The sequence below is a fragment of the Rhinoderma darwinii genome, unplaced genomic scaffold (assembly GCF_050947455.1).
Source record: "Rhinoderma darwinii isolate aRhiDar2 unplaced genomic scaffold, aRhiDar2.hap1 Scaffold_467, whole genome shotgun sequence".
Taxonomy (NCBI): domain Eukaryota; kingdom Metazoa; phylum Chordata; class Amphibia; order Anura; family Rhinodermatidae; genus Rhinoderma; species Rhinoderma darwinii.
Window position 1 is genome coordinate 177,172 of NW_027464012.1, and position 19,433 is coordinate 196,604.

General features: G+C 44.0%; 1 long non-coding RNA gene across 1 annotated transcript; it reads right to left on the reverse strand.

Moving 5' to 3' along the window:
* Window positions 1–2,531: 2,531 nt before the first annotated feature.
* On the reverse strand, window positions 2,532–8,598 carry LOC142718425 (uncharacterized). Its single transcript, XR_012872539.1, has 4 exons — window positions 7,579–8,598; window positions 7,237–7,439; window positions 5,424–5,518; window positions 2,532–3,035 (listed from the first exon to the last, which is right to left on the reverse strand). It is a non-coding gene; the product is annotated as an uncharacterized LOC142718425 (long non-coding RNA).
* Between the last annotated feature and the right edge of the window lie 10,835 nt (window positions 8,599–19,433).

Here is a 19,433-nt window from a genome sequence, read left to right on the forward strand (position 1 = left end):
TTGACCACCAGATCATGGGCGCAGGGGATTTAACAGGTGAGTAATGGCTGTTTTTTTCATTTCAAAACATTCCATGCAACGAGTTTCATTTCTCGGACATTCCTTTTAAGGAAATATTTATCGGGGCACAATGCACCATTTCTGGGCGCGGTATCTAATGTTTATCTGGACAGTCGCCTGGTTATTTTTCTGGACTTTGTATGCACTATTTACCTGGATGCTGGGTAATAATTATGTGAGTTAGAAACAGGCGGACCTACAATCTCATCAACATTGTCCTTTTCTCATAAAATGTTCTTCTTGAGACATCTGATGGATTACTCTGAAAATATGGCGTAGATGCCAATCAAGGTCCAAAGGTTGACATACTCAATGGCCTCCAGGATCTGAATTCTACCTTTTTCTTTCACTAACCCACTTCTCTAGGAGTCATATATAAAGGTTGGGTCTATGGAGCCCAGATGAGCTACATTAGCAACTTTGAAAGAGCAGCCTCAGGCCTCATTTACACGAGCGTGTGCGTTTTGCGCGCGCAAAAAACGCTGCGTTTTGCGCGTGCAAAAGGCATTTGGCAGCTCCGTGTGTCATCCGTGTATGATGCGCGACTGCGTGATTTTCGCACAGCCGCCATCATAGAGATGAGGCTAGTCGACGCCCGTCACTGTCCAAGGTGCTGAAAGAGCTAACTGATCGGCAGTAACTCTTTCAGCACCCTCGACAGTGAATGCCGAACACAATATACACCAACCTGTGAATAAAAAAAGACTTTCATACTTACCAAGAACTTCCTGCTTCCCCCAGTCCGGGCTCCCGGCCGTTGCCTTGGTGACGCGTCCCTCTCTTGTCATCCGGCCCCACCTCCCAGGATGACGCCGCAGTCCATGAGACCGCTGCAGCCTGTGATTGGCTGCAGCCTGTGCTTGGCCTGTGATTGGCTGCAGCTGTCACTAGGACTGAACTGTCATCCCGGGAGGTCGGACCGGAGTTATCGGTAAGTCAGAACGTCTTTTTTTTTTTACAGGTTCATGGATTTTCGGAGTGGAAGTCACTGTCCATGGTGCTGAACCAGTTTAACGCTTTCAGCACCGTGGACAGTGACTGTCTCCTGACGTCGCGTACCCGAACTTTTTTTTACCGGTTTCGGTCAAAACGAGTTTGGCCGAACCCGGTGAAGTTCGGTGCGCTCATCTCGAATTTGACACTCCGTTTGGATGTTTGTAAACAGAAAAGCACGTGGTGCTTTTCTGTTTACATTCAGGAGTTTGACAGCTCTTGCGCGAATCACGCAGTTCGCACGGAAGTGCTTCCGTGCGGCATGCGTGGTTTTCACGCACCCATTGACTTCAATGGGTGCGTGAGTGCGCGAAAAACGCACGATTATAGAACATGTCGTGAGTTTTTTTCTGCGCACACGCGCTGAGCGCAATTCACGCATCGTCTAAACTGCCCCATTGACTAATATAGGTGCGTACGACATGCGTGCAAAGCACGCGCGTCGCACGCGCGTATATTACGTTCGTGTAAATGAGGCCTCAGAGATATTCAGTTCCAGGATGGTCTGTGTCAGATAAGTAGTAGTTCAGAACGCACTGGACGATGTAGGTGCACGAATAGGGTCCCAACCCAATTGTAGTCAAAATAAGTATTTGGCACACAAAGCTGAAGTTTAAGGAAGAAATCTTGATTTTTTTCAAGTGGTTGTAGATGACAGAGGCTTAGTGCGACGCTTCGGTCATTACATGACCTTCATCAGGCAATGTGCCGTTCTGGTTGCTGGTACATCCAGTAGTTGGCGCTTCGTTCGGAATGGCGGCTGACCATATAGGACATATCCACGAGGCAGCACATCATGTCTGGTCAATTCCCCTACTACTCTGTACACTAACATCTTCAAAAGAGAAGAAGAGGAAGGTGCAGATGTGACGTTCAGGGTAGGTATTTGCAGTATTGAAGTTGTATTGTGCTCCCCTTGGAGCACTGTGCAAAGGCAAAACTCCTTTATTGGCATGATGTGTAGATGGTTGGTACTCTATTTGGGTGTGCAGGCTTACTTTGTTGTGTGCTCACTTGGCTAGGTCAGCATTAATGAGTGAAATGTATACAGTACCTTAGGAAAATACAGTGTGAGAAAAAGATGTTAACAGGAGCGCTCCCTAGGGTAATACCTTGAAAAAAAAATTAAATTAGTCTTCTCACCTTTTAAACCTCTTGGTTGATAAGAACATCGACTGGATGCAGTTGTCTCTCTTTTTGTAGCTTCTTGTTCTTCTGACACGGAGTACAGTATGTCTCAGGCTGGGGGATCTCTTTGCTGGACTTTGTTGTATGGTGGTGTACGTTCGTCCTGATTATGACCTCTGTTTTTGTAGCAGGAAGATGTCTTTCTTGTTTGGATGTTACTCCACGGGTTACCCAGCCTACTCATTCTTCAATGAATCAGTGACCATGTCCACAATTGATTACACAGGTATAATATAGATTTTATGAAAGTTCTTTGGAATTAAAACAAATTACTTTTATGTATTTGTCTATCCATTTTTATTAGAAATACAATAAATACATTGAGGTATGTTTTTATTGACATGTGTTGCTATCAGCCAGACAGGAAAAAAATATGGATGGCCTTGGGAATCTGTAGGGGCAGCTGTTCTACAGGAAAGGGAGTGCAGAGACCCTACCAAACAGGACGAGGGGAGGAAGTCCATTGCCGGGCATCTGAAGAGACTTGCCATTAAACACCCAAAACCATTGTACTTCACCGCAGCCCTGCGAATCATGGACAAGGCTTCATTTTCAAAGACTTCTGGACAGTTGTCTTTTAATTGGATGGATCTTAAAAACCCCTTCTGGACAGTGGGGGATGGGAAGGAGGAGGTGTGGACGGATGACGTTCCGGCATTCTTAGATGGACATTAGTGGTTCATATCTGCTGCCTCTTTAGCTTTCAGACCTTGATCTGGCACATCCCTTTCCATGGCTGACGTTCTCGACACCAGGGCTTCCTCCTGCTGATGTACGGTACATTCCCTTCAGTTCTGAAACAAGAATAAATAAAATGTCCTAGTGAAGAGTTGCTCTCTTGAAGATATTCCCCGTGACCCACACCAAGACCCTTTGTCTGCCAGGTAGGTAGATAGTGCGTTCTATGTTCAACTAAGTTAAATAAATTCACAAGTAAATCTGCTCAACTTTAAGATGCGGTTAACAGAAATGTTTAATAACAGGGACAGATAGGGCGGCAAGCGATGGTAGAATTTTATTTAAATACGCGTTTCTGGCACGACTGGTCCCTTTATCTGGTCTTAACCTGACAAAGGGACCAGTCAAGTTTAGTCCCGGACCAGTCCGGTCCAGAAACACAGTCAAAATAAAATGGGTTTTACTTTACCGTCCACGTGTGAAGTATTTGTGTTACCCGCCGCTTACCAATTTTTAAAGGGGAACTCCAAGAAAAATTTGTCATGCAATCAAAGGCGCAGTGCCCACCCAAACTACATCGCAGGATTTTATTAAAAAATTGGCTGTTATCTATTGGATTACTCCAATATGTAAAGGCCAATATCACTAACAGCTCCTGGCTCAGCCAGCAGAGGTGGGGTCCGGAGCCGAATGGGACCCAGAGCTGCTGAAGGAGCGGGAAGCACATAAAGGGGATTTGTCCGGGGTCTGAATACATTTTAGTGTTTGGTATTAAAGGGGTTTTCCAGGCTTTATAAAAATTGTAATTCAAACTGAAAATTGCACCATTTAGCAAATACCCACCTTCTAATTCTCTGCGGCTCCAGTGCCGGCGGTTCACAATCCCCTGCCGGCCTGTTTACATAGGCTGGACCAGCGATGTCCCGTATCGGCACATGATCGCACTAGTCAATCACTGGCCACAGTGGTCACGTGCCATACTTACTTAGATCACTTCTGCAGGCGATACCCTCCCTCTATACTGTCCTTACTGCAAGGTTTTTATAGTGAGGACAGAATACAGGGAATATCTGGTACACAAAGTGTATTCTCACTAACCCCATGACAAGCCATGCCCAATGAACCACGTTCTGTCAAAGGTAGGCCCTGTCAAGTCCTGTCTCAATCCATCTGAAACCAAAGTGTCCCTAGAAAGAAATGCCAAATATTGTCAACTATGCTCTATTAGGGTATAGTATGAAGAATCAGTGCAGTAGGGTCTATATACTACTATATACACAAAGCTGCCATGTGCCGAACATTGCAACACACCCTTTTCATAAAAGAGCGATAATTCCAGTCCTGCAGTCACCCTGATGACCTTATACTGTGCCAGTACTTGAGGTAGGTGTGCCCCTTTATATATTACTTGCAGCCAGAATTGGCACCGGGATTATCAGCTCATTGACAAATTCTTGATGTCACATTTGTGTCTTGATGTCACCAGTCTGAACCAATCCTACGCCACTTGCTCTTTATAGAATTTTCAGAAAAAAAAATTCCCCTAGCAATAAATACTGCATGTAAATATTATTCTCATTACAATACAACAACAAATAAATGGAAAAAGCGCCATATCCCTATTAGGTCCCGCGGACATCATAGAGGTGGTCCTTGACTTCCAGTCCTGCAGTCACCATGAAGACTTTGTGCTGTCAGTGCAGGCAGAATAAAGCTGACATGGTGACAATGTAATGTTTTCTATGTACTACTACTCCCTGTACTGACTGATAGTAGAGAGAATGGACTAAGCTGAAGGATTCCCGACTCTTATCAATTCTTTAAATAGGGAATATGCCCTGAATACTAACCCCAAATTTATATTCCATTCATAGTAGGGCAGATTTACTATTCAAATTGAGCCAGAATTATGGCGTACATGTTGTGCGCCATATTTATTAATTGTTTTAGACACATTTTGCGGCGTGCTTGACAAGGGGCGTGGCCTAGAATAAAGGGGCGTGTCTTAAACTAAGCCAACCAAGAGGTGGTATAAGGAAGAGAAAAGTGTCTAACATGTCTAGTAAAATCTATCATACATCGTGCACCACTGTGATAAATTTGGCGCAGTTTCTGACTTCCTTGTATCAGTTTACACTGTGTAAAACTCAGATAGTTTTAGGCCCCATGCACACTAACTTATTTTTGCGGCCGCAATTCACCCGCAAATCTGAAGGTGAATTGCGGCCCCATTCATTTCAATGGGCCCATGCACACGACCTTGGTTTCCACGGTCCATGCATTGCCCAGGAACCTGGACCGCGAAAACAACGGACATGTCTTATTACGGTCGTGTTTTGCGGTACAGGCTCATAGAAAATAATGCACGCGGTCATATGCACGGCCCGCGATTTGTGGGCGGCCGTGGGTGACACTCCGCGGACGTACGAGCCGTAAGTCACGGTCAATGCACCTCACTACGGTCGTGTGCATGAGGCCTTAGTAAATCTGCCCCATGGTAATACCAGTGACAGCCCGCTCTTTCCCGGGGGGGTACAGTCCTCCGCACATCTTCATCCACGTCTCATCTTGTCTGTGCCGGATACTTTTCTCCTTATACCTGAGAAGTAACAAAAATAACATCAGAAACTAAAAAACACAATTCCAAGTATTTCTCCCCATTTCTAATAATAACATTTCCTGCAGGTGAATAATGGAAAATATAAAGATATAAATATATTCAGGCCTATGTGTCTGTCCAGGGGGTCAGTGAGGGTCCTGCCTGTTATATGGGGGGAGGTCTCGCTGCACAATAACGGGGGGGAAAATGTCTGTACATCAATATATATTTGTCTCTAGGAGCCCCTACAAAGTCTCAGTGAGGGTCCTGCCTGTTATATGTGGGGAGGTCTCGCTGCACAATAACGGAGGGGAAAATGTCTGTACATCAATATATATTTGTCTCTAGGAGCCCCTACAAAGTCTCAGTGAGGGTCCTGTCTGTTATATGTGGGGAGGTCTCGCTGCACAATAACGGAGGGGAAAATGTCTGTACATCAATATATATTTGTCTCTAGGAGCCCCTACAAAGTCTCAGTGAGGGCCCTGTCTGTTATATGGGGGGAGGTCTCGCTGCACAATAACGGAGGGGAAAATGTCTGTACATCAATATATATTTGTCTCTAGGAGCCCCTACAAAGTCTCAGTGAGGGTCCTGTCTGTTATATGTGGGGAGGTCTCGCTGCACAATAACGGAGGGGAAAATGTCTGTACATCAATATATATTTGTCTCTAGGAGCCCCTACAAAGTCTCAGTGAGGGTCCTGCCTGTTATACGGGGGGAGGTCTCGCTGCACAATAACGGAGGGGAAAATGTCTGTACATCAATATATATTTGTCTCTAGGAGCCCCTACAAAGTCTCAGTGAGGGTCCTGCCTGTTATATGTGGGGAGGTCTCGCTGCACAATAACGGGGGGGAAAATGTCTGTACATCAATATATATTTGTCTCTAGGAGCCCCTACAAAGTCTCAGTGAGGGCCCTGTCTGTTATACGGGGGGAGCTTGTATACAGCGTTAGTAACAGGCATGTCACTCCAGTATAGATATTTTGGGTGCGGGTTCTTCGCCCCCACTGTCCATAGTTTAATTAACACCTTAAGAAAATGGATCATCACCAAGAAGTTTTATTTAAAGGGGTACTCCCATCTTACTATTTCTCTGGGACTCACACCGATGTGGAAAACGGAGGTCTCTCCCTGACCCTGTCCTGCTTTGTTCCCAGATCCCTGTCCCGTCTAATGGCTGCTGATTCCAGGTGGAGAATGACTTGGGAAAGGCCTCGCACGTCCCTCTCTCTATTCTGATCTATGGAAGTTTCGGAAACAGCTGAGCGCTGTTGAACTATTTGCGTAACTCCCATAGTACAGAACCGAGAGATCTGCGTGCATGAGCATAGGTGGATATCACATAAACGTCTGAGATGGAGAAAACCCTCTAAAGAGATTATGTAATTAAAGGGGTTGTACATAATTAGAAAAATAGAGCTGCTGTCTTCCAAAAACAGAGCCACACCTGTCCACAGGTGATGTGCGGTGTGTGGACAGCTTAGCCCTATACATTTCAATACAGAAAAGCTGCAATACCACACACAGCCTCTGGACAGAGGTGGCGCAGAGCTTCCATTTGGGTCATAGAGAGGGTCTCCAGCGTGATACCCCCCTCTATGATATCTAAATACCCTTATAGGGCATTTCAGGTGTAACCAGAAGTTAAGGTGATACAAAAAAATATTCCATACATGAGATTTACTTAATGGAGATATTGTAACAATAATTACTGAAAATATGTCATTGACTTTTTCCTCCATTGTAGGAATAGAACCCGAGAAGCCACGTTTTGGACTACGGAACAGTCGATCCTCCGGATGAAATGCTGTGTGGTTGGAGCGCAGTCCCAGGAGCGCTGGTGTTGTTGTGCTGATCCATGTTCTTCTTATCTGGAGCTTGTATACAGAACACGCGAGCCTTCTGGTCCGACCTACTAACATATATAAGCACAGCCTAAACACACACGTAATGATATATAATAACATAACATGAACATAACATTACTATGTATCAGCCCTGATACGTCAGTCTCATCATATTTCTGGGGTCCCCGCACACTGGATATACGTTACCTCCTGTGATGATGTCACTTCCTGTATTTCCTGTATGACATGGCTGCTCTTCCTCTTCCCGTTTCCCTTTCTGATGTATTCCTCTTCCTGTGTGATAAGACGTGTGCTGTTACCTCCTGTGATGATGTCACTTCCTTTATTTCCTGTATGACATGGCTGCTCTTCCTCTTCCTGTTTCCCTTTCTGATGTATTTCCTCTTCCTGTGTGATAAGACGTGTGCTGTTACCTCCTGTGATGATGTCACTTCCTTTATTTCCTGTATGACATGGCTGCTCTTCCACTTCCTGTTTCCCTTTCTGATGTATTTCCTCTTCCTGTGTGATAAGACGTGTGCTGTTACCTCCTGTGATGATGTCACTTCCTTTATTTCCTGTATGACATGGCTGCTCTTCCTCTTCCCGTTTCCCTTTCTGATGTATTTCCTCTTCCTGTGTGATAAGACGTGTGCTGTTACCTCCTGTGATGATGTCACTTCCTGTATTTCCTGTATGACATGGCTGCTCTTCCTCTTCCCGTTTCCCTCTCTGATGTATTTCCTCTTCCTGTGTGATAAGACGTGTGCTGTTACCTCCTGCTGTGTATAACACGAGATGTAACATGTCTTATAAAACATGTCAATAATAATCGCAGAAAGCGAAAAACATTTTGTTCATTTCCATTCACATCAATGGTTATTTGTTTGCAGCCGTTTTTCTGAGCCGTACTTGTCTGTTTTTAGAATCAACTACAGGGAGATTTGAGATGTGGTTTGAGAATTTCTTTCCTATGTAAACCCCACCGATAAGGACAGCTAAGAAGCCTCAGTTATCAGCGAGCGACCCCATCATTAGAGTAAGCAGAGTGCCCCCATACAGTGCCAGCAGAGTATTGTCCCTTATACAGTGCCAGTATACTGCCCCCTCATAAACAACACTACCAGCAGAGACCCCTCAATAACCCATATTGCCAGCAAAGTGCCTCCAATAATTAGTGCCAGCAGACGGCCCCCAATAACCTCTACAAGCAGAGTTCCCCCTCACAAATAGTCCCACCAGAGTGCCCCCAATAACCACTACAAGCAGAGTTCCCCCTCACAAATAGTCCCAGCAGACTGCCCCCAATAACCACTACAAGCAGAGTTCCCCCTCACAAATAGTCCCAGCAGACGGCCCCCAATAACCACTACAAGCAGAGTTCCCCCTCACAAATAGTCCCAGCAGACTGCCCCCAATAACCACTACAAGCAGAGTTCCCCCTCACAAATAGTCCCAGCAGAGTGCCCCCAATAACCTCTACAAGCAGAGTTCCCCCTCACAAATAGTCCCAGCAAAGTGCCTCCAATAACCTCTACAAGCAGAGTTCCCCCTCACAAATAGTCCCAGCAGACGGCCCCCAATAACCTCTACAAGCAGAGTTCCCCCTCACAAATAGTCCCAGCAGACGGCCCCCAATAACCTCTACAAGCAGAGTTCCCCCTCACAAATAGTCCCAGCAGACGGCCCCCAATAACCACTACAAGCAGAGTTCCCCCTCACAAATAGTCCCAGCAGACTGCCCCCAATAACCTCTACAAGCAGAGTTCCCCCTCACAAATAGTCCCAGCAGACGGCCCCCAATAACCACTACAAGCAGAGTTCCCCCTCACAAATAGTCCCAGCAGACTGCCCCCAATAACCACTACAAGCAGAGTTCCCCCTCACAAATAGTCCCAGCAGACTGCCCCCAATAACCTCTACAAGCAGAGTTCCCCCTCACAAATAGTCCCAGCAGACTGCCCCCAATAACCACTACAAGCAGAGTTCCCCCTCACAAATAGTCCCAGCAGACGGCCCCCAATAACCTCTACAAGCAGAGTTCCCCCTCACAAATAGTCCCAGCAGACGGCCCCCAATAACCACTACAAGCAGAGTTCCCCCTCACAAATAGTCCCAGCAGACGGCCCCCAATAACCACTACAAGCAGAGTTCCCCCTCACAAATAGTCCCAGCAGACTGCCCCCAATAACCTCTACAAGCAGAGTTCCCCCTCACAAATAGTCCCAGCAGAGTGCCCCCAATAACCACTACAAGCAGAGTTCCCCCTCACAAATAGTCCCAGCAGACGGCCCCAATAACCTCTACAAGCAGAGTTCCCCCTCACAAATAGTCCCAGCAGACTGCCCCCAATAACCACTACAAGCAGAGTTCCCCCTCACAAATAGTCCCAGCAGAGTGCCTTCCTTTATGCAGCTACATCATGTAAGATCTTCCCTAGTTTGGAAGTCTCCAGGACAATCTGGGAGAGAAGACAAGTGTGATGTAACCTGGTTGCAGTGTGTAAATGTAGCCTGAAACATCACGTGTAGCCCCTAAGTCTATGTTCACATGTTACATATTTATTGCAGATTTCCATGGTCAAATTGACACATGAAGTATGAATGTGAATAGGGTTCTAGAAAACTGCATAAACTTGCAGCAGTAACAATCTGCAGTAGATGTAATGCAAAGGATGCACAGCCAAATATGCTGCAAAATCCACATGTAATATATGGAGAAATATTAGGCCTAGTTCACACAGAGCGTTTTTGACGTGGAAACCGCAACGAAAACCGCATCAAAAAACGTCCGAAAACAAATCTTATTGATTTCAATGGGATGCAGAGGCGTTTTTACCACGAGAAAAAAACACTCACAGGAAAAAGCAGCGTCAAGCCCTTTCTTCAAGCGTTTCCGTCTCTGACCTCCCATTGACATCAATGGGAGGCAAAGAAAACGGTTTTCGCAGCATTTTTGCATGCGGTGCTCAATGGCCGTGGTCGAAAAAGGCGTCAAAAAAGCGGCAGAAGGAATTTTGAGGCAGATTTTTCCACCTGCAAAAAACATGGTGTGTAAACAGGGACTTCGTGTCCACATGTGACCTACTCTATCCAATCACAGCTGTAATTCCAGCCAAGGCTGCCTAAGATTATGTTCACACCCCCCACTTCTCCTGCGGTTTGGCCGCTGCAGCCCGATGAGGAGGGATTATAACTAGAAATTGTGGCTATAAAGAACATGCAGAGGTTTCTGTGTGACAGTCTAAGGGCATGACCAGACGTGGCGGAGTTCTGCACACACTGTCCGCATCAATGCCGCACATAAACTGCGTTGCAGATTCTGTCGCGGCTTTGCCTAAAATGGGCATTAAATTGATGCGGACTGGCCGTTGCGTATTGAGGGGGAAAGGGCTTCCCTTCTATCAGTGCAGGATACAGAGAAGGGACAGCCCTTTCCCTAGTAAAAGAAAAATAAATTCATACTTACCGGCCGTTGTCTTGGTGACGCGTCCCTCTTTCGACATCCAGCCCGACCTCCCTGGATGACGCAGCAGTCCATGTGACCGCTGCAGCCTGTGATTGGCCTGTGATTGGCTGCAGCCGTCACTTAGACTGAAACGTCATCCTGGGAAGCCGGACTGGAGGAAGAAGCAGGGAGTTATGGGTAAGTATGAACTTCTATTTTTCTTACAGGTTGATGTATATTGTGATCGGTCGTCACTGTCCAGGGTGCTGAAACAGTTACTGCCGATCGTTTAACTCTTTCAGCACCCTGGACAGTGACTATTTACGGACGTCGCCTAGCAACGCTCCCGTAATTACGGGTGCACACACGTAGTCACCCGTAATTACGGGAGCCCCATTGACTTCCTCAGTCTGGCTGTAGCCCTAGAAATACATAGGTCCAGCCAGAATGAAGAACTATCATGTTAGTAAAACCAGTACGCTCCGCAGCACACATAACATCTGCGGACTTCATTGCGGAATTTTCACTCTCCATTGAAGTCAATGGAGAAATTCCGCAATGAGTCGGCAACAAGTCCGCTACACGTCCGCAACAGCCAGTGTATGCTGCGGACACCAAATTCCGCACCGCAGCCTATGCTCCGCAGCGGAATTGTCCGCAACGTGTAAACGAACCCAACTAAAAAGCTGTGGAAAGCAATGGAGAAACGTGTACGCTGCGGATTTCTGCTGCAGACTATCCGCAGCGGAATTTCAGAGCAATTCCGCCACGTCTGGTCATGCCCTAAGGCTCTGTTCACATCTGCATTGGGGTCTCGTTCTGACGTTCCCGTCAGAAGTTTCCGTCAGAACAGGACCCTGAGCAGACACAAACTGACACCGACGGAAACCAGGGGTTTCCGTTTCCATCACCATTGATTTCAGTAGTCGACTACGCTATTGCTTCCGGCAAAACTACGGGTCCGGTGCACAAAAGAGACAAACGGAAACCACGGGCACCGGCTCCGTCACCATTGAAATCGATGGTGATGGAAACGGAATCCCCTGGTTTTCATCGGTGTCTGCTCAGGTTCCCGTTCTGACGGAAACCTCCGACGGAACGTCAGAACGGGACCCCAACGCAGATGTGAACAGAGCCTAATATGGATGAGAAAGGGGAGGTGGGACTACTCATTGTTTATTATGCCCGGATACTGAACTGGTATTACTAGTATTATACCCTGTTCTATGAACTTTACCCGCTGGAGTACCCCAAAGATGCTTGTACCACTGATCGAGGTGCCATGTGTTTTGTAGTAAAATTTTATTGGTATTTGATTATTTTTTTTACAGTTAATATTTATTAAAAATGAGGTTTTAAAGTTTTTTGCCTGGCAGTGATAGTTTGATATTTGTCCAATACCTATTTAGTTCCATTTTTCATGGATATTATGAGGTGGGACTACTCACCTAACCAGTATGTACCTGACGGGAGCTGCATGCGTCCATCTCATCAAGTCTCCGATCTCCTGGCAGCTCCACTTTCTACAGATCCTACAATGAAAATCTATGCAAAAAGTTTACACCAAAAAAACTGAAAATTCTACTGCGGAACCAGGATTGTTGTTGTGTGGCAGGGCTGCACCTCGCCCTTCTGCTGCCGGAGGTAAACAGTGAAATAGCGCCCCCACCTGCATCACCATAGAGTGGCCATGTGGGGTAGAGAAAAGATAGCAAAGAAAATATAGAAAACCTTTATGTTTACATGTAGTAGAAATCTATTTAATACAAGTGAATAATATTTATAAAAATCGTAATCACATGCTGCGTTAGGCCTCATTCACACGACAGGGTTTCCCGGCCGGGTGCCGGCCGTTCATAAATCGGCCGGCACCCGGCTGCATTAGGAATAATAGACCCCTAATGGGGCTATTCACACGACCGATTTTTTGACGTCCGGGGAAACCGGCCGTCAAAAAATAGGACATGCTCTATCTTCGGCCGGGTACCCGGCCACCCGGCTCCCATAGAAGTCTATGGGGCCGGGTAATACCCGGCCATCACCGGGATGTGTCCCGAGTGATGGCCGGGTTTTCCGGCGCTTGCGCTCCATCTCCTCCTCCTCACAGCGCAGAGTGCATGTGAGGAGGAGGAGTTGATGCCATTCTGACAAATGGCATCGCTGTACACTGTGTTGCAGGGCCGGGGTGTACAGCAGGTGGAAGGGAGCGCTGCGCTGGCTCCCTTCCCCTGCTTGTTTTAAAAGCGCCCTGGCCCGGCGACACCTTCGATGGCGCCGCTAGCAGCTGCTGCGGCTGCTACTACTGCAGCGACGCCACTATAGCAGAGCAGGGAGGGGGGGAGGTATCTCCCCGCTCTGCTATGTGCTAGCCGCACTTTAGCTCCTTGAAGGAGCGGAATCCCCGTGTTTTCGGGGATTCCGCACCTGGACAGAGCGCTTGATGTCTCTGTCCATATCTGGGCAGTGACATCAGGGGAAACTCCTGAAGCGGATTCCCCGAACACATGGGGATTCCCCTTCAGGAGTTGCCGCTGATGTCACTGTCCAGATCTGCCCGGCCCGGCACGGATGCAAAACTTTATGCAAACCGGCCGGGCAGAATGGCCGATTTTACCGGCCGGCACTCGGGCTTGGGCGCGACCCGGTCGTGTGAATCCCGCCTTAGGCCTCATTCACACGACAGGGTCCGAGTGTCGGCCGGGAAAATCGGCCGATTTTCCCGGCCAGTTTGCATCCGTTCCGGGCCGTGTTGCCGTTTTTACCGCCCGATTTGCATCCGGTTTTTTCCCTGACCGTTTTTTAATCGGATTAATTTTTTGCACTTTACTTTTTTTTTATTACTATGGTCTGTCCCTCAAAGGTCCAAAAAGACCTTTTTGGAACTTTTAATATTTTTTTTCTTTCTTTTACACCATGTTTTTCCCTGTAACTGGAGCTGCACAGGAGACAGAAGCAAGCCAGGGGCAAAGCAAAGCAGGTCAAGCAGAACTGCAGCAAGGCAGAAGCACGGCAGAAGCAGGCTGGAGCAAGCAGCAGAGGCCAGGAATCCAAAAGAATTACAAGCACTGAGGGAGAGAACAGGGCAGGTAATAAAGGACAGGGGGCGGAGCTAACTCCGACAGACCAGGCCGCGATAGGCTCTCCCACTCCTGAGCCTGCCACCCTGGTTGGTGGGAGATGGTGTCAGTCGAACAGGTCTGGCCTCAGGTGTGGATTGATTAATCCAGGAGTATACCTAGATGAAGTACCTGGCAGATCCCTAACAGATGGCATTGGAGATCAGGAACTCTTGGCCATAAAATTAGCTCTCGAAGAATGGAGACGTTTGCTAGAAGGTGCTCATTATCCCATCACTGTCTACACCGAGCACAAAAATGTATTGTATCTGCAAACGGCATATAGACTAAACCCTCATCAAGCAGGTTGGACTTGGCTTACCCAGTTGCTCTGGTTGTACTGTAATCTGGTTCGTAGTTGACTGTTTTTTGAAGATGGCGCACTTTATTCCTCTGACCGGCCTTTCTTCTGCTAAACGTCTGTCTAATCTCTTCAGTAAACACATTTTTCGTCTGCGATGACTCCCTAAGCATATCGTGTCCGATAGAGGAGTGACATTTACTTCAAAGTTCTAAAGACCACTCTGCAAGTTGTTTGAAGTTAAGTTGGATTTTCTTTCCGCCTACCACCATTAATCTAATGGAGAATTGGAATGGTTCAACCAGGTTTTGAAAACTTTTTCAGCAATTTTGTGTCCGCACTTCAAGATGACTGGACTAGTCTCCTTCCCTGGGCAGAGTTTGCTTATAATAACTACACCTGGGAATCCACAACTTTTTCCTTGGTTTATGGACAGCATCCAAGAATCCCTCTGCCAGTTCCAACACTGTCCAAAGTTCCAGCAGCCAGTTTCACTCAATTCTTGCACAAAGGCAGGAGGCCAAGGAGTCTATAAGTAAAGGAGTAGGCCGATTGAAGGGAAATGCATACAAGAAGTATAGAGTTCCTCCGCAAGTACATTTGTTTGAGGACCCACTGTTTTAAATTGGATCCTTGGTTTTCTACAAGCTCCGACTCCCACAGTCTTTGAGAACTCCCAAATGTTTTCATGTGCCTCTTCCCAAGTCTCTGTTCCGGAATCACTTCTCCAAGAAGTTTCCGCGTTCTCCTGCTTCCTCCACTCCTGATAGAGTATGAAGTCAACGGGATTCTGGGCACCAAGAGGTCCAGAGGGAAGCTCCGGTACCTGGTCAATTAGAAAAACTTTGGTCTGAGGAGAAATCTTGGGAACCTGAGGAAACTGATCATGCTTCATCTCTCCTCTGGAAATGTTGTCTTCACTTTCCCCACAAGGCTAAAAAGAGGGGGCATAAGGCTCTCTGCGGCTGCCATATACTTACCTCTACATGACGTCCTCTGGCTCCTGGCCACCACCACATACCTCCATCACTACGTGACATACACCTACTAACCCACACTTACTATATTACACTCATCCAATATATACCTACCTATCTGCACTGACTATATTACACTCATCCAATATATACCTACCTGCACTCATTATATTACACTCATCCATTATATACCTACCTGCACTCATTATATTACACTCATCCATTATATACCTACCTATCTGCACTGACTTATATTACACTCATCCATTATATACCTACCTGCACTCACTATATTACACTCATCCATTATATACCTACCTATCTGCACTGACTATATTACACTCATCCATTATATACCTACCTGCACTCACTATATTACACTCATCCATTATATACCTACCTATCTGCACTCACTATATTACACTCATCCATTATATACCTACCTGCACTCATTATATTACACTCATCCATTATATACCTACCTGCACTCACTATATTACACTCATACATTATATACCTACCTGCACTCATATATTACACTCATCCATTATATACCTACCTGCACTCACTATATTACACTCATCCATTATATACCTACCTGCACTCATTATATTACACTCATACATTATATACCAACCTGCACTCACTATATTACACTCATCCATTATATACCTACCTGCACTCATTATATTACACTCATCCATTATATACCTACCTGCACTCACTATATTACACTCATACATTATATACCTACCTGCACTCATTATATTACACTCATCCAATATACCTACCTGCACTCACTATATTACACTCATCCTTTATAACCTACCTGCACTCATTATATTACACTCATACATTATATACACCAACTGCACTCACTATATTCACACATACATTATATACCTACCTGCACTCATTATATTACACTCATACATTATATACCTACCTGCACTCATTATATTACACTCATCCATTATATACCTACCTGCACTCATTATATTACACTCATACATTATATACCAACCTGCACTCATTATATTACACTCATACATTATATACCTACCTGCACTCACTATATTACACTCATCCATTATATACCTACCTGCACTCACTATATTACACTCATACATTATATACCTACCTGCACTCATTATATTTACACTCATCATTATATACCTACCTGCACTCATTATATTACACTCATACATTATATACCTACCTGCACTCATTATATTACACTCATACATTATATACCTATCTGCACTCATTATATTACACTCATCCATTATATACCTACCTGCACTCACTATATTACACTCATCCATTATATACCTACCTGCACTCACATATTACACTCATACATTATATACCTACCTGCACTCATTATATTACACTCATACATTATATACCTACCTGCACTCACTATATTACACTCATCCATTATATACCTACCTGCACTCACTATATTACACTCATCCATTACATACCTACCTGCACTCATTATATTACACTCATACATTATATACCTACCTGCACTCACTATATTACACTCATACATTATATACCTACCTGCACTCATTATATACACTCATACATTATATACTACCTGCACTCACTATATACACTCATCCATTATATACCTACCTGCAATCATTATATTACACTCATAACATTATATACCTACCTGCACTCATTATATTACACTCATACATTATATACCTACCTGCACTCATTATATTACACTCATCCATTATATACCTACCTGCACTCACTATATTACACTCATCCATTATATACCTACCTGCACTCATTATATTACACTCATACATTATATACCTACCTGCACTCACTATATTACACTCATCAATTATATACCTACCTGCACTCATTATATTACACTCATCCATTATATACCTACCTGCACTCACTATATTACACTCATACATTATATACCAACCTGCACTCACTATATTACACTCATACATTATATACATACCTGCACTCACTATATTACACTCATCCATTATATACCTACCTATCTGCACTGACTATATTACACTCATACATTATACACCTACCTGCACTCACTATATTACACTCATACATTATATACCTACCTGCACTCACTATATTACACTCATCCATTATATACCTACCTGCACTCATTATATTACACTCATCCATTATACCTACCTGCACTCATTATATTACACTCATCCATTATATACCTACCTGCACTCATTATATTACACTCATCCATTATATACCTACATGCACTCATTATATTACACTCATACATTATATACCTACCTGCACTCATTATATACACTCATCCATTATATACCTACCTGTACTCATTATATTACACTCATCCATTATATACCTACCTGCACTCACTATATTACACTCATCCATTATATACCTATCTGCACTCATTATATTACACTCATCCATTATATACCTACCTGCACTCATTATATTACACTCATCCATTATATACCTACCTGCACTCATTATATTACACTCATCCAATATATACCTACCTCTCTGCACTCACTATATTACACTCATCCATTATATACCTACCTATCTGCACTCATTATATTACACTCATACATTATATACCTACCTATCTGCACTCACTATATTACACTCATCCAATATATACCTACCTATCTGCACTCACTATATTACACTCATACATTATATACCTACCTATCTGCACTGACTATATACACTCATCCAATATATACCTATCTGCACTCACTATATTACACTCATCCATTATATACTTACCTGCACTCATTATATTACACTCATCCAATATAATACCTACCTATCTGCACTCACTATATTACACTCATCCATTATATACCTACCTGCACTCATTATATTACACTCACCATTATATACCTACCTGCACTCATTATATTACACTCATACATTATATACCTACCTGCACTCATTATATTACACTCATCCATTATATACCTACCTGTACTCATTATATTACACTCATCCATTATATACCTACCTATCTGCACTCACTATATTCACTCATCCAATATATACCTACCTATCTGCACTCACTATATACACTCATCCATTATATACATACCTGCACTCATTATATTACACTCATCATTATATACCTACCTGCACTCATTATATTACACTCATCCAATATATACCTACCTATCTGCACTCACTATATTACACTCATCCATTATATACTTACCTGCACTCATATATTACACTCATCCAATATATACCTACCTATCTGCACTCACTATATTACACTCATCCATTATATACCTACCTGCACTCATTATATTACACTCATCCATTATATACCTACCTGCACTCATTATATTACACTCATACATTATATACCTACCTGCACTCATTATATTACACTCATACATTATATACCTACCTTCACTCATTATATTACACTCATCCATTATATACCTACCTGCACTCATTATATTACACTCATCCATTATATACCTACCTATCTGCACTCACTATATTACACTCATCAATATATACCTACCTATCTGCACTCACTATATTACACTCATCCATTATATACCTACCTGCACTCATTATATTACACTCATCCATTATATACCTACCTGCACTCATTATATTACACTCATCCATTATATACCTACCTGCACTCATTATATTACACTCATCCATTATATACCTACCTGTACTCATTATATTACACTCATCCATTATATACCTACCTATCTGCACTCACTATATTACACTCATCCAATATATACCTACCTATCTGCACTCACTATATACACTCATCCATTATATACCTACCTGCACTCATTATATTACACTCATCCATTATATACCTACCTGCACTCATTATATTACATTCATACATTATATACCTACCTTCACTCATTATATTACACTCATCCATTATATACCTACCTGCACTCATTATATTACACTCATCCATTATATACCTACCTACACTCACTATATTACACTCATCCATTATATACCTACCTGCACTCACTATATTACACTCATCCATTATATACCTACCTGCACTCATATTACACTCATCCATTATATACCTACCTGCACTCATTATATTACACTCATCCATTATATACCTACCTGCACTCACTATATTACACTCATACATTATATACCTACCTGCACTCATTATATTACACTCATCCATTATAT